The sequence below is a fragment of the Ornithodoros turicata genome, chromosome 5, assembly GCF_037126465.1.
Source record: "Ornithodoros turicata isolate Travis chromosome 5, ASM3712646v1, whole genome shotgun sequence".
NCBI lineage: Eukaryota > Metazoa > Arthropoda > Arachnida > Ixodida > Argasidae > Ornithodoros > Ornithodoros turicata.
The window spans coordinates 10,008,837-10,024,075 of NC_088205.1; the positions used below are offsets into that span (position 1 = coordinate 10,008,837).

The 15,239-nt window shown below is 45.7% G+C and overlaps 1 protein-coding gene across 2 annotated transcripts in view; it reads right to left on the bottom strand.

Moving 5' to 3' along the window:
• Positions 1-15,239, bottom strand: part of LOC135393987 (LIM domain only protein 3-like) — a 56,698-nt gene that overhangs the window by 20,539 nt on the left and 20,920 nt on the right. The window contains exon 1 of one of the 2 annotated variants that reach the window (XM_064624405.1): positions 9,884-9,976. The exons of the other annotated variant lie outside the window; for it this stretch is intronic. The gene's annotated coding sequence lies outside the window, so the exon portion shown is untranslated. Of the gene's footprint in view, positions 1-9,883; positions 9,977-15,239 lie in introns of those variants that run through there. 2 annotated transcript variants of the gene reach the window in all.

The following is a 15,239-nucleotide window of genomic DNA, read 5'->3' on the forward strand; positions in this document are numbered from 1 at the left end:
GAGAGAGAGAAACCCCTCCCCTCCCATATAAACCTTCCTGTTTTTTTTTCTGGCTACGGCCCTGATGCAGGACGCTTATCACCAAAAATGTAATGGGCTACACGCTTATGAAAAAGAGAGTCAAAAGGGAGTAAAATGGTGCTCGGACTCTGACACCATCGCCTACGGAGAGGGCGTTGCAGCGACTTCTATGATTGTATTTAATTAAGGGGGTTGCGTGCACTTCCGTCATGGAGGGGTGTTAACCTCACTTCCCAATGTTTATGACGAGGTTTTCTAGACTATGCAACAGTGAAGTCCCGTGCTCTTATTCATTTGTTAAAATTATCGAGAGACACCTGCAACTAATGATAGAAGAGATGAATGAAGCGATTTCATCTCAGTTCAGGCAAGCCGGTCCCCTTTGGTCCTCCGATTTCGTTGATTCTTTTTTATGCTAAAGTCACACCTCTATGATGAACAGTGCCACTGGTCCGAAACTTGAGATCGCAGCAGTTGCCGGGAAAAAAATTGACGAGCGTGCCTGGGTGGCGTCGTGCGCTTCACAGAATCTTCCTCGGGTGGTAATTTGAGGCCGTCTTGTCCGCACTACGAACGCGCTAGAGGAGCGCGAATTTTTTGCGCGTTCTACAGATGCCGGACTACCACATCATTTTAAAAAACGGACATTTCCTCTCACGAACTGTTCTATAAAAAATCGCGAAAACCCTCGTGAGCGCGATTTTGCGCACATTTTAAACTTTTATTACGGAAGAAGTACGCATGGTAGAATTACGAACTCTGCACCAAATGAAAGATAATTAATTGCTCTTTCCAACGACATATTACGCATAAATGCGAGTGTTACTGTAGAATAGGTAGAATGAGACGAACCATGCTCCCTCCGTGAAAATACGCGAAGTTCGTAGGTCAATTCCTCAAAAACCCCACCTTTAATTTTGTCAAAAAAAATGCATGGAATCCTGATTATATTACCTTGCCAATGGTGTAAAATGTGTGTATTCTAAAAGTTTAGAACCGAAATGCCAGCGCGCATAAAGAGAGCATGTACAACGCGGCCATGCGGTTCCAACTACGGCCACCCTTCGGCGTTTGTACTGATCGTCGACTGAGGGAACCTGACTTCCACGTATCTATGCTACACTCCATTTCATCACCTGTTGTGCCTATGATGGAGATTTAATGCCATATCGTATTTCGACTACGGACAGGCTGCAAAGAAGAAACTTTGGTATCAGGTTGCGTGACGCGGAGGCTATATTCTCTTTCACCCAAACTTTGTGCCCGCGTCCCATCGCCTTTGCCGGATGTACATACGGATTATAAGTAATAAACAAACCCGCACTGGGGACACCAGACGCCAGACTTCCTAACAAAAATGACCTTGCTGCGGTGTGGACAGGTTCATTTGGTCGCCGCGTGTGGCCAATAATGCACGGACCTGCCGTCGACGATGCAGCGGATGAGTGAGGTGTCTGAATAACTTTGGGTTCGTCAGCGTTGGAAGTCATCTCCATGGCTCGGAACATTTATAGTGAGGAACGTGCGTTTTGTGCCGATTATGCACGTCGACATCGGAAAAGGATTCTTCGCCAGAGTGGATTCACAACTGTGTCAAGCCTTGACATCGGCGCGCTGAAGGCGCTTCTCGACCCTGAGCGACGTGATGAAGTCAGCGGTGAGGACCAACTATGTAAGAATTGTGCTGCGCGCTTTCGTTCAGCAATTAGTGACCTATCGCAGTCCTCGCCCGTTGCTCTATCTGTTGCACAGACTATGTTCAGAGCGAGGACATTATTCAAGAAATTAATAAGAGTATTTCGACGGCAAATATAGACGTAACTCCGCAGCGGCAGCCGGGAGCTCTCAAAAGGGTCGTATGCGTCACGGAAACGGAGAGAAGTTGGCGACGCATTGAGCAGGTCAATAAGCCGCAGAATACGTGATGCATATGACGTAGACGAACCGACCAGATCCGGAACAGACTGCACGAGATGTTCTATCCTTTTGCGCAACATCAGGACCGCTTATGAGAAGTGCACCTCCAATCAAGAAAGATGCCAGATTCTTACGCTTCTTCCTGAAAACATGACGAAAAAAGAAATAGTAGGACTGATCCCGGATGCGACGAAATATGTGATAGAAAAATCAAAAAGTCTGAGAGGGAAGCAGGGAGTGTGGGCGATGCCGGACAATTATGGGGGCATCCTGTCAGCGAGAACGACGTACAGGTTGCACTCCGGTACTATCTTGAAGACGAAAAGGACTGTTCTGTCCCAAAGTCCCAACAAAAAAGAGGGAAGAGAGTCGCTGTTGCAAAGCGCTTTATGACTCGTTCAATACGGGAAACGTTTAGCCTGCTCAAGAGCGCTCATCCGGACATCAATATAGGACTGACGAAGTTGTACACACTTCGGCCTAAGTGGGTTCGCACAGACCCACGTCCGGAACAGAGCGTGTGTTTGTACTGCGCAAACTTTGATTTGATCATCGCCGCCATAAACAGTGCGTCATCCATCCAGCTAAGCAGAGAACAACTGAATGCGATGTCTGTATGTCCCGAGCCACAAAGGACATGCTTTTTGCAAGAGTGTCGCAGTTGTCAAGGGGCCAAAAGGAACAACCTACAGAAGCTAAGGATGGACCGTGCCGACGCCGTTGATATGGCTCTCTGGGAATCTGGTGACCTCATTAGGAAGACGCTAAAGGCATCGGTATTCCTGAAGGCAGTCAGGAAATGTGCTGCTCTGTACACCAAGCATGAATATATATACAACAAAGAAGCGCCATTTGGAACGAGAAGGCCTTCGTGGACCCAAGACATGTCGTCATGCACTTCGATTTTGCAGAAAACTGGAGAGTCAACTTCTCAAGTGAGGTCCAAGGGCGCTATTGGAAGGCGGATCAAATATCCTTATTCACCTGTGTTGTAACCACCATGTCTTCGACAAAAAGTTTTGCAACAGTGAGTGACGACCTATCTCACGATACTACACATGCCCTTCTTGCCCTCCAAAACATTACCAAGGCTATACAAGACATCCTGCCCGTGTTTTCCCATGTGGTATACGTGTCCGACAGTGCTGCAGCGCACTTTAAGAACAGGTACCAGCTCTATGAAATGGGAAAAAACAACTTGTTACTGCGATGGATTTTCTCTGCCAGTGGCCATGGAAAAAATGTGTGCGATGGGGTCGGGGGCTCTTTGAAACATATCGCAAGCTTGGATAACTTGCGATGTCCACCTGCTGAAGCTATTCAAACCGCTGAAGACTTTGTGTGCGCTCTCAAAAAGAAGGAACACGCCACGGAACTGCTGCACATTCCGTCGGCTCAGGTTGCAGCCTTTCGAAATTCGAAAAAGGATGAATGGGAGCTGGTTCGGCCAGTGACAGGGATCCGTTCATGCCATGTGTGGTACAACGCATCTGAAAGTCATGCAGTATCTGGAGTTCAGCTAGCAAGAACCGCCGAGGACATGTTTGAACCTCGGTCATAGCTGCGTTGTTTTCAGCACGTCGAACGATCCACACACTACGTCTGGCTGGTGATGTTTTCGAGAATGTGCATACAAATCTATGTTTTCCAACAGAATCAGTTTGTGATGCCGCTCACACATAGGTGACATTTGTTCCCGATTGCGCTTTCAGAGCTGTGTTTTGTATTTAAAATGTATGTATGGCTCTTCCATGCACCGCAACTATATTTTACTATTGTTTTAGTGTCTTTCGTAAATTCTCTCTAAAGGTGAGCAATAGCAAAGCCAGTCACCAAATAAACCACTCTACCGGCTTGCAATGTTGTATTATTCCTGTACTTCTGTGCGTATCAATGTATTAGGCCAGCTGCCCTGCTTCAAGGTAGTTAAATACGGACCACATCTCAAGCGCCTGTCAACAGAAAACAAAAGATTAGAACGAAAGATGGAACCGTAGGGCCGCGTTGTACCTGCTCTCCTCATGCACTTAACATGACAGCAACGTTTGTTCTTTGCACCCTGTCCTTAGTCGAAATACGATATGGCACGAAATGCCCATCTCAGGCACAGGAGGTAATGAAAGCCAGGTTCCCTTCGTCGACGATCAGTACAAACGCCGGAGGGTGGCCGGAGTTGGAACCGCATGGCCGCGTTGTACATGCTATCCTTATGCGCGCTGGCATTTCGGTTCTAAACGTTTAGAATACACAAATTTTACACCATTGGAATGGTAATATAATCAGGATTCCATGCAATTTTTTTGCCAAAATTAAAGGTGGGGTTTTTGAGGAATTGACCTACGAACTTCGCGTATTTTCACGGAGGGAGCATGGTCCGTCTCATTCTACCTATGCTCCAGTAACAGTCACATTTATGCGTAATACGTCGTTGGAGAGAGCAATTAATTATCTTTCATTTGGTGTGGAGTTCGTAATTCTACCATGCGTACTTCTTCCGTAATAAAAGTTTAAAATGTGCGCAAAATCGCGCTCACGAGCGTTTTCGCGAGTTTTTATAGAACAGTTCGTGAGAGGAAATGCCAGTTTTTTAAAATTATGTGGTAGTCCGGCATCTGTAGAACGTGCAAAAAAATTCGCGCTCCTCTAGCGCGTTCGTGGTGCGGACGAGACGGCCTCAAATTACCACCCGAGGAAGATTCTGTGAAGCGCACGACGCCACCCAGGCACGCTCGTCAATTTTTTTCTCGGCAACTGCTGCGATCTCAAGTTTCGTACCTGTGGCACTGTTCATCATAGAGCTGTGGCTTTAGCATAAAAAAGAATCAATGAAATCGGAGGACCAAAGGGGACCGGCTTGCCGGAACTGAGATGAAATCAAGTACATAGTTGTATTCCTGAAGATCTTGCTCACTCATGCTCACTCAACTCGCTGTTTGCTCACTCATGCTCACTCAACTCGCCACTTGCTCTCTCACTCACTCAACTCGCCGCTTGCTCACTCATGCTCACTCATCATCCGCTCAAATCTGTGTTTGCTCACTCATCCTCTGCTCAATTCTCTGCTTGCTCATTCATGCTCACTCATCCTCTGCTCAATTCTCTGTTTGCTCATTCATGCTCACTCATCCTCTGCTCAATTTTCTGTTTGCTCACTCATGCTCACTCACTCGTCCCCGGCTTTCCGTTCGCTCACTCATGCTCCGCTCATTTGCCAAAATGAGCATGAGTGAGCATGAGTGAGCATGCTCATGAGTGAGTTTTGCCGAGGTATGCATGTAGTACGCCAAGCTGTTCCTTCTTTTATTACAGTATTTATACTATTTGTCCAGTGGGGCGCTCTACCGGCGATAGAACGAACGGACGTCCGGCAAGTTGTCCCCCGACACGTGCTGGAAGGAGAACATGAATTCCCTCACCAGAACAAGGCACAAAAAGCAGGTGCGCGCCAAAGGGGGAGTTTTGACAGAGGATCGGTGGAAGTAGCATCGGACAGCAGCAGGTGTCTAGCTGGTCGCTAGAATAAGAATACACATGTTCCTTCCCTATTGACTTCGGGCGTTCATGTTACTGCATGTGGCTGCTGCAGGCGTCTTGGACAACTCGGGAAGTGAACGCCGGTGGGGCTCAGGGAGGAAATCCCAGAGTCGATACTTCGAAAGTTACGCAGGATCACGACATACTAGATTATAGCGACCATGTCATAGGCACCCCTTTTCCCAGCGCCGCATTTGGAGGCTAGCGGTGGCGCCACTCATTGGCCCGGTTAATGCTTCCTCAATTTCTGCAATACTTTACACTTGAGCTTACCATATTATTATTTTTACAATAGGTTGGATGTCCCACGTAAGATGCTTCTTTCCAAACTAGATTATCATCGTCATTCTACGCGTGTTCATAGGAGCCGTTGCTGTCGTCTGCTACAGTAGTCGTATACGTTCGCTTCTGCGCGCTCAAAATTCAAATTTCCATTGTCCAATCGGAAGTTGATCTCGCGTGCTGATGTGTAGCGCTCCTAGCGGATAGTGTGGACGGGCTCCTCATATAGGAGGTTGCCGAATATGACATGGTCGTTATAATCTAGTAGGTCTTGCACAGGATATGGCATGCATGCATGTAGCGTGTTCAAGACGATGGCACGTACATACGCAGCGCAGTCCGTCATTAAAATACAGTAGCAGATGCCTATACATGTGCTGTAAGCGGCGCTTCGCGCGTGGAGAGCAGCGCACCTGCCGTTAGTGCCGCTCGCAAATGATGTCGACTAAAGTACTGCATGCAGCAGCCCACATGTTTAGCTCCACAAGTGCATTGTCCTTTCAGAAAGCGCATAACTCAAGGATGATGGGCCGGAAGCTTATATGTGGAGGCGACCGATTCCAGCTGCCCCTCGTTACTGCGAGACGTCGTCTGTCTGCGCGTTGCAAATTGAAGGCAGACCCGGCACCGCGAGCTCATTTGCAGGGTCCCGCAAACACCCACCCGTCGTCTTCCACAGACCAGGAGGGACCCGCAGAAATTCTACGGATTCTGCTCTTCGTCTACTTTGAGGAGAGCTTCTGTCAAAAACCGAGCCATATACGGCTGCGCACTGCCTCTGAGTGTCGGATAAACTCGGTTTTTAAACACATAGGCCCGATTTCACTAGCTTGTTAACTGTGAACCGAGGTAAAGGGTTGCTAAACCTTGAAGTTGACACTCAATTATTCTTTTAAAAACGTTAGTTGGTGACGTGATGATGAATGTGTCAGTAACAATAACTCCCTTTAATGAAGCCGAGTTAAGCGTTAAATTCATGCGTCAAGCGTTAAGCGTCACTCTTCCAGTTCAATTCAAGTTAAGGGACCGTTGATCTCGGTTCAAATCGTAATCGGCACTGGTGAAACCGGGCCATGATGTTGCAGAGCGTTATAATGTTTCTCTAAATATTTCATTACGAAAAGAGGGAATTGAAGTGTTGATATGGCACGGATTATGCTGGACAGGTTGGATGGCCGAGAAAAAAAAGGTTAACGATTGTCTCGATATACGGTGCAGGGTGTCTTCTCGGCACCGCAAACATAAATGAGAGTGATCAGGAACATCTTTAAAAGGTAAGAGGCAAGCAAAACTGACTTTGCAATAAAATCGGGAATTGTATTTTGATACGGCATGCAGAAGAATCGATAGTCTAATAATAACGTATAGCCTTCAGTTTTTCATGTATTCATACAGGAAACATTGCGTGCCTCTAATTCCCGAATAAACTTCAGCGCCACATGAAATTTATCCCACTTGATCCCTTTATCTTCCACGTAAACAGAACTCCGTGAATAGGCGCTCACTATATGCAATCTAGGTTTCGGTTCTATTCCGCTCCTTAAAGGCAAAACGTGCACTGTGCTCCGCTTTGTTATGCCATGAAATTACCATGTTCTACATGCAACTTTAAAGCCCCTTCAGCAATGAGGCCCGTTTATTCCCTACCCTATAAACTGTTGAAGAAGACGTCGCCCTGTAGGCTGTACGGCTAACGACAACCCCTTCTTTCCCTTTAAAGCGGGAGAAGGATTTTATCGGTCGTCTGGCACACGCGTAATTAGTTCGAGCCCCGTAATTAGCACTTTAATTAAGTAGCGCATGGCGGAAACAGAGAGGACCGTCCCCGACGGCATCTACCCTTCTTCCCGCATCAGCTAGCCCTTTGTTTGCAAGCTGGATAATTCCACACGAATCACGGCGCCCAAATTAAACGGGCCGAGGTATATACAGTGGGCTGGCATGTAGGAGAATTTACATATACATAGAGTATATATCTTTACATGGTACGTTTTCTGATTGCATTACGAGGGAGAAAAGTGGAAGGTGAGGATGTAGAGGTAGATGTTGAAATGATGTGAATGGCAGTTAAGCAGGAAAAAAAAAAAAAAATTGGCCCGTCAGTAGCCCAGGTTTTGTCTCGAGGTACGGCGTTCCCCAAAAGCTTTTCGACCCTCGGTATTTTTCAGAGTTCGAGGTAACTGGTTACAAGTAACTCGTTACTGTAACTAAGTTCCCTTTTTTTGGTAACTTGTAACTTAACTCGTTACTTTTGCGCCGTGGTAACTTTCGGAGGAACTCGTTTCTTTTTCTGGTAACTCTGCCAAAGTAACTTAAGCTAAGTTCCAAGTTACTTTTATGCCATAAAACGTGATATTCAATCAATGACAGTATTCTATTCTATTCAGGAAGTAAGAACCGCTGCCATTGAAATGAAGCTGAACCATTGTGCGCCCACAGGGAGTGAGATGCAAATTGTTGGACATAAACGACAACGATCTAAGCGTGTTGGCACTCCTCCGCAGGCAACTCAAGGTCGAACTCAACTGCTCACGCGCGTAGTGTAGTGTTCTTTCTCACCCGTGTTCTCACCTGTGTAGTGCTCTTTTGCGTCCGAAGTAACTTAAAAGTGACTAGTTCTTTTTTTTTTTAAGTAACTCCGTAACTGCAAGTTACATTTCAGGCTGAAGAACTTCGTTATTAATTTAGTTACATTTTTCACACGGTAACTTATCTCGTAACGAGTTCTTTTTGACGGGTAACTTCTCGATCTATGGTATTTTTATAGTGTGTTGACGCAAGTATAAAGATATTGTCATATACATTGTATATGACAATTATTACTCCAATTGACTCCGTCATTATACTAAAGGTGATAAACATAACCAACTAGGGAATGCCGTTTCGTCTCATGCAGAATTTCGTCGGAATCAATAATTTGCGAAAAAAAGTCGTAAAAACCTGGTTATGATTAGGCGAGAGATAGATGGGGAGATAACAAACAACGGGCAGTCTCCAAATCCATATTCGTATACGGCCAGTTACTCCAGAACACGTTGTATTAGTACAAAACGGTAAACACTGTCTGGAGAAATTCAGTGCCAGAATAGATGACAAGGAAGCATGATGGTGATGATGGGGATTCGCATAATCTCTGTTTACGTGACCCTCAGTTTCAGGGTTTTGATTATGGATGTTAAGTGTGATCTGAACTCTCATACGACGCCTAGTTGCATGCTTCAATTGAATGATGACGGTTGAAGAAAAGGCCGCCCGCTACCAGTGCGTTCGCCTGTGCGAATGTGGGAGCGACTGGCAACAATGAGTGTGGTGGGTGCGTGTCCCCGTGTTTCTTAGTTGGCCTGGCACGTTGAAGAAAGGGTAGCTATAACATGGCGTAATTGGTAGCATCTCTGACCGGCAATCACAGGGCGTGGGTTCGAACCCCACAGCTGGTGCGTTTTACTTCAACTGTCGTCATTAAAATTCAATCAAAAACTTTAGACTTTCTGGGGAACGTTGTGACGGTATCATTACGTGATAAAAAGGTGGAATAGAACAACATTTCTCATTTTTGCTTGGTCCTGACAATGGAGCTTGTACAGTGGTTCATTAGCCTGCAGTATTTGGTATTTTTTTGCGATCAGAACTGCTCCGCACCGTTAATTTATAGACCGTTCTTTAGGCACCGATAGAAACAACAGCCATGTTTGCTTCATAGACACTACAGAAATAAACTGTTCTTACTTTGACTGTTTCAACAATCTACTCGAAAGTCTTAAAACGAATGCCCGGCGCTGTATGATCGTTCTTCCCATTTAACCACAAGCCTCATTTGCAACACGTTAAAAAAAAAGAAAAAGAAGGTACACCCAGATACACATCGCGACATAACGAACATCTAATAACACTTATCGTACCCTTAAACGTCTCGACACGTTTTACGCGAGCCTTCCTAATAGCGATCAACGTTGCGTTCGCAAAAGTGTAATAATGACTCGCCCCAGACATATTTGCTTGAATTATTTCGAAGTCGCCGCAGTTGACGGCCAGAGAAACAAAAGAAGCATTAAAGGAGATATTCTCTGATAGAGAACACCATTACGCACCTGATGGAAGGGGAAAGACACTCAAATATTCAATAACTCACGATAATGGAGGATTTAGCGAGGTTCGGCGCTTCGCGATAAGAGAGCGGTTCTTTCAAAAATGAGTTCCAGCTGTCGTTTCTCAATTCCAAGCCCAACACCGGTGTCATCACCGAAGACGTTGACGCTATGGTGTGTTTCGAAAGAAGCAATGCAAAAAGAAGTTACACGTTCCTTCATTGTTTTGCTGGAATCACACCGCTTCAAACAGAAAGCAAAGAGGGAGAGATGTTCCGTGTGTAGAGATAAGCGTTTAATGTACACTTGAACGAACCGCAAGTTTTATGTTTCTGATAACTGGCACGATACACGCACGATAAGCGGCTTTTAACGCCGCTTCTTGAGGGCTTTGTGGTTTGATTACTTTTTCCTGCCCCGTTTGGCAGTCGCATGTTCTTGAACCGTATCACTGCTTGCATCGATACAGGATGGTACAATAAGGGACTCCTTTTTCGTTGTTGGTTGTTCGTTGCAGAAAGATTGATTTGACCCATGGCATAACTTCAAATATGTACAAAGCATCAATATTCTATAACCGCTTGGGAATCGATTTAGGAAAGAGCAAATAGAACGTAATATCGTTGGCAGGACGGGTAGAGCAGAATGTTCAATTGCTGACACGGTACACGTAAAAATTTGTGCACGTGGAATCGTTGAAGGATATTTTACGAGAAAATATTATTTATTCAGTCCTGAATGCGACAGCCTTGTCCTTCGATTCTAGATGCAACTTCATTATATCGACACAATGTAATAGACCAATCAGCGCAAGCAAAAACTATTTTTGAACTAAATCGGTATAGAAGTACGTCGTTGATTCACTGATTAAATAACTCACTTTTGGTATATTCTATCCCGATCTGTTGCAATGGTTCATTGTTCCCACTGCATTAGTCACATCCATTCACATCACTGGCCACCGTAAACCGCGAAATGTTACAGTTCATTTAATTGACAATGTTGCGCAATAAAATGTGTGCCTCTTCGTATAGTAGCGTCCAGCTGCGTATAACACCCATTAAGGTTTTGTCAGATTTTGAACATTTCGTAGAAGTGAAATAAATATTCTATTCAACACCCATTAACTTCTGTGGTATAGGGTCTATCGTGTGTGCATCACGGCACGTGAGAAAGGAGAATAAAGAAAGGGAATGAAGGTGGTGGTGATGGAATTGCTTGCCGCAGTCGGCAACGCTTAGGCAGATAGCGTCACGGCTATTCCAGGGGAACGAGGCTGGACGGTTCCTCAATGCACTGCAATACGGTATTCGACACTACTATTTCATAGAGCCACGGCTCATGACGCCACATAAACTGTGGGACACCAAGAACGGTCAAGATTTCGCGGATCTTTATTTGAATCACAGTGGTGAGTCACACGCTGGTAAATGTAACCACACCCACTAGTGCAGTTTCTGAAGTCGTTAAAGCTAATCGATTTTAGATTGGATTGGATTTGCATTATAAAAATGACATAAATTGTTTACGTATGGTGTGTGCTGCAAGTTATATTCACGTTGCTGGCGTCAGACGTACTGCATTAGCCCCTTTAACTCTTCAGTAATGTTGTGAGATTTTCTCAAGCTGACCTGTATTAAAATGTGTGTGTTCCTCACTCTCTCTGTCTACCAGCTCCCGTGGCATAGTGGTTAGGATGATCGCTTTCCACGCCGAGACTGGGAGGTGACACGGGTTCGAATCCTGTCACCGGCTGTGCTGTCTGAGGTTTTCCCTGGGTTTTCCGAAGACTTTCCAGACGAATGTCGGCACAGTTCCCCCTGAAGTCGGCCCAGGACGCATACTAACCCCCCTGTCCCCCACTCCTTCCTGCTGTCCTCTCTTCATCTGTCCACGTCTGTACGCCGCTCATAGCCACAGTTGCTTCGCGGCGCTAACACGGAATTTAAAAAAAAAAACTCTCTCTCTCTACCCGTCTCTGTTGTTGTTAGACCTTGACTTCATTTATGCATCATTTGTCTTAACTCGAATAGGATAAAAATTCATATGTTCAACTAAGTTAGCTAAAATAATTTCCACAAAAAAATAAATAAATAAAGAACAACAACGTCCACAATTTTGTATTCGTGTCAATGCAACTCAGTAGGGACGTACCGTTCACTTCTTGTTTCTATGAATACGATACGTCGATATACGTCGCATCAGCTCGATCGCATTACTCTTTATTTACGCGCGTATTTATCGTCACTTATTTCATTATTGATTTTTTCGACGACGAATTCGATACAGTGCCACGTACTGATCGAGGTCCCCAGGGCCTTATTATACGAGTTCTACGTTGGTACCGCGGCTTGTGCATGCTCCAACCCTATAGAAGGAACTCGTAACACACTTCATTAAATTTTAGAGATCTACGCTCCTCCAGAAAAGACGCATCAACAACCAACATCCCCCATTCAATGTCGCCATCTGCGGAGCATCGTTATTATAAAACGCAGCGCCCTGGCTCACTTTCCCAACTACCTACTCGGTCCTGTCAGAATGAAACTTTCTCATTGAAAGCAAATCACAAAAGCTGATTATTTCCCAAGTGCGCATCCAATGCGCGGCGTCGCTAATTAAAATTCGAGCGTCGTTATTCATACCACTTGAACGGCGGCGGCGACGCTGTATGTCTTCCACTCGAGGGCGAACGGCGAAAACGCACGGACAATGGCGAATCGAAGCAGGAAGTCGCCGGAGGAGATGCATCGTGAGGAATGGATCCACAAAGGCACGCACACACACACACGCGCGCGCGCATCAGCGGGTGGGCGGACGGATGGCTTTGAAAGTGATGTGTGTCTCTTTGTACCGTCGCGTATTATTGGTCGCCTTAATTAGTTCACCAGCGAAAACGAGGCAGAGAGAGAGATAGAATGAGGTTGAGAAATATGTGTAGGGCTGCAGGCTGTGAGGCGTTTCAATGGGTAGTTTACTTGAAGCAATTCCGCATCCAAATCCCGATACTTTTGAGCGATGCTATGAAAGGCCTTCCTTCGGGTTAATGTGACACGTGCCATGTTATACAGGGTGTCCAAGAAAACGCCCACTGTGGTCTAAAAAAAGAAAAAATACAATGTGCGTCATGGGCGAATGAAAGCGGCAGAATATTGTGCGGAGTCGCGTGTTCCTATCGCCTCTATTTTTTTCTTGGGGGCGGACTCATTAATTATGTGCAATTAATTAGCTAAGTTTCTATTTTATTTCGTCGTCTTAAGACCGAGATGTGAATTCGGAAGTTGTAGAGCGTGTCGGGAAATACCCATCGCAATTGTTTCCTACAGCGTATGACTCGCGTGGGAGTTCTTCTCCCGATATAAGAAAGAACGCGCGCGCGAAATTCGGAAGTGTACCACGTGACACGAGGCGAGCGCACCAACGCGCGCGCGTCTCGATTGCAGAGCTCTCTAGCGTACAGAAAGAGAATTACATCCGTTATCTGCCGAGAAGCGACCTTCGCGTCAGAAATAATAATAATAATAATAATAATAATAATGGTACCGTGATGTTACACGAAAGGTGTGTTTACCTATAGTATGGTGACATGTTGCAGGTGTCGCAGGATAGGACTGCGGATAATTTTGACCACCTCGGGTTCATTTGACGTGCGCCGGAAATCTCCGAGACACGATGCTGGAAGCAATGTTTACCCCGCCAACATTGCTACCTACCGTCCTCTGTCGGGTTTGAACCCGCGATCTTGAGCCCAGCAAGCCAACGCGTTACCGATTTAGCTGTCGAGAAGGGTTTCTTCAGGCGCGAGCTTACCCGCAGGTCGCTTCTCTGCGCATAAGGAATGTAGTAGTTCTTCTGTACGCTTGAGAGCAGGCGCGCGCGCTCATGCGCTCGCCTCATGTCACGTGGTTTACATTCGGGTTTCGCGGGTTCAGGAAAACAACTCCACACAAGGGAAACGCTGTAGGAATCAACAGACCCGACAAACGTCATCATGACGTAGGCAGACAGACTGAAACCGAAACAAATCGGAAGGGGAGGGCTGGGTTCCACGAATGGACACTTGTTCGCTGCCTCCTATTGAAAGAAAAGTAGGACAGAACTGCGCGTCCCTTTCAGAGACCATCGTAATCACCTCAACACCTTGGCTTTCGGGCGCGACCTTGTTCGCCCCCTAGTTTCGATCGTAGTTCAACTCTACCAAATTGGAGGCGCTGGCGAACACTATGACGTCATTTGTTCACAAACATGGAGAGATCTATTGCCATGGGTGTTTCTCTACACGCTCTATACCACTTCCCAATTCACATCTCGGCCCTAAGAGGAACAAGTAAAAACTTAGCTAATTAACTGCGCCTGATTAATTAATCGGCCACCACGAACAGATACAGGTGGTTGGAACACGCGACTTCGCACAATATTCTGCAGTTTTCTTTCGCCAACGACGCACCGTGTACCTTTTAGACCTCGGTGCACGTTAGCCAGGCTGCCCTGTATACGCGCTATCGTGATAAACTGCAAAGCCGGCAGAGAAGCCAACTTTCATGTGAAACAAGAACGACCCTGCGCATTGAGTTTGCTGGTGCTCAGAATACACAGCTGCGTTTTGCGCGAAAAGCCGACCCGCTGACGTTGGATATGGCGAATTCCGTCGCATTTCAACGAACGCTATTTCCATTGCTGTTGCTCATTCTTCCGTGAACAATGTTCTATGATGACGAACAGGAACGGCAACCCCACGTGCGTTTCGCATAGGAAGGTGTGGCTGCTGTTCCTAGGTACGTCCGCATTTAAAAGTGCGTTACTGACTTCTTCCAATAAACAAGCATTAAGTGAGAGCAACATTTTTCTACGGGATGAGTAATATTACAGAAGCGAATAAATGTACAGAGAGAATGAACTCAAGAATTGCATGGTACGGTAGCACAGTGTGGCACTGCAAAATACGAATTTTAAATATGTATATATATATATATATATATATATATTCGTAGAGGAGAGCGTTGTCAGTAAACCTCAAATTCTTTGGTCAAAATCCCTTCTTCAGAACAGCCCGGCACTGGAGGAGATACAAGAGAGAGTTTCCCGCAACTGCTCTCGTGTGATAGTGTCTTCCATGTCGCCGAGCGATGTAGTTGTGTTGCATGTGTTCTATTGAACAGCCACAAAAAGTAAAAAACAAACAAACAAAAAGAAAAGTAAAACAATGGCGTCAGTCTTGCACTAGATCTCCTATTCTATGTAAACGTCGATTGCAGGTAGCAAAAATAGTTAAGGACAAGAGCATTGATTCTAATCGACTCAACAGTACTTCATGAAAACGTTCCACTAAGACTCCGATGTGGTTATGTCTTCCTTGTTGTGAATGTCCAAACATTTGAAGTCTGCTTCTGGAAGGCGCAA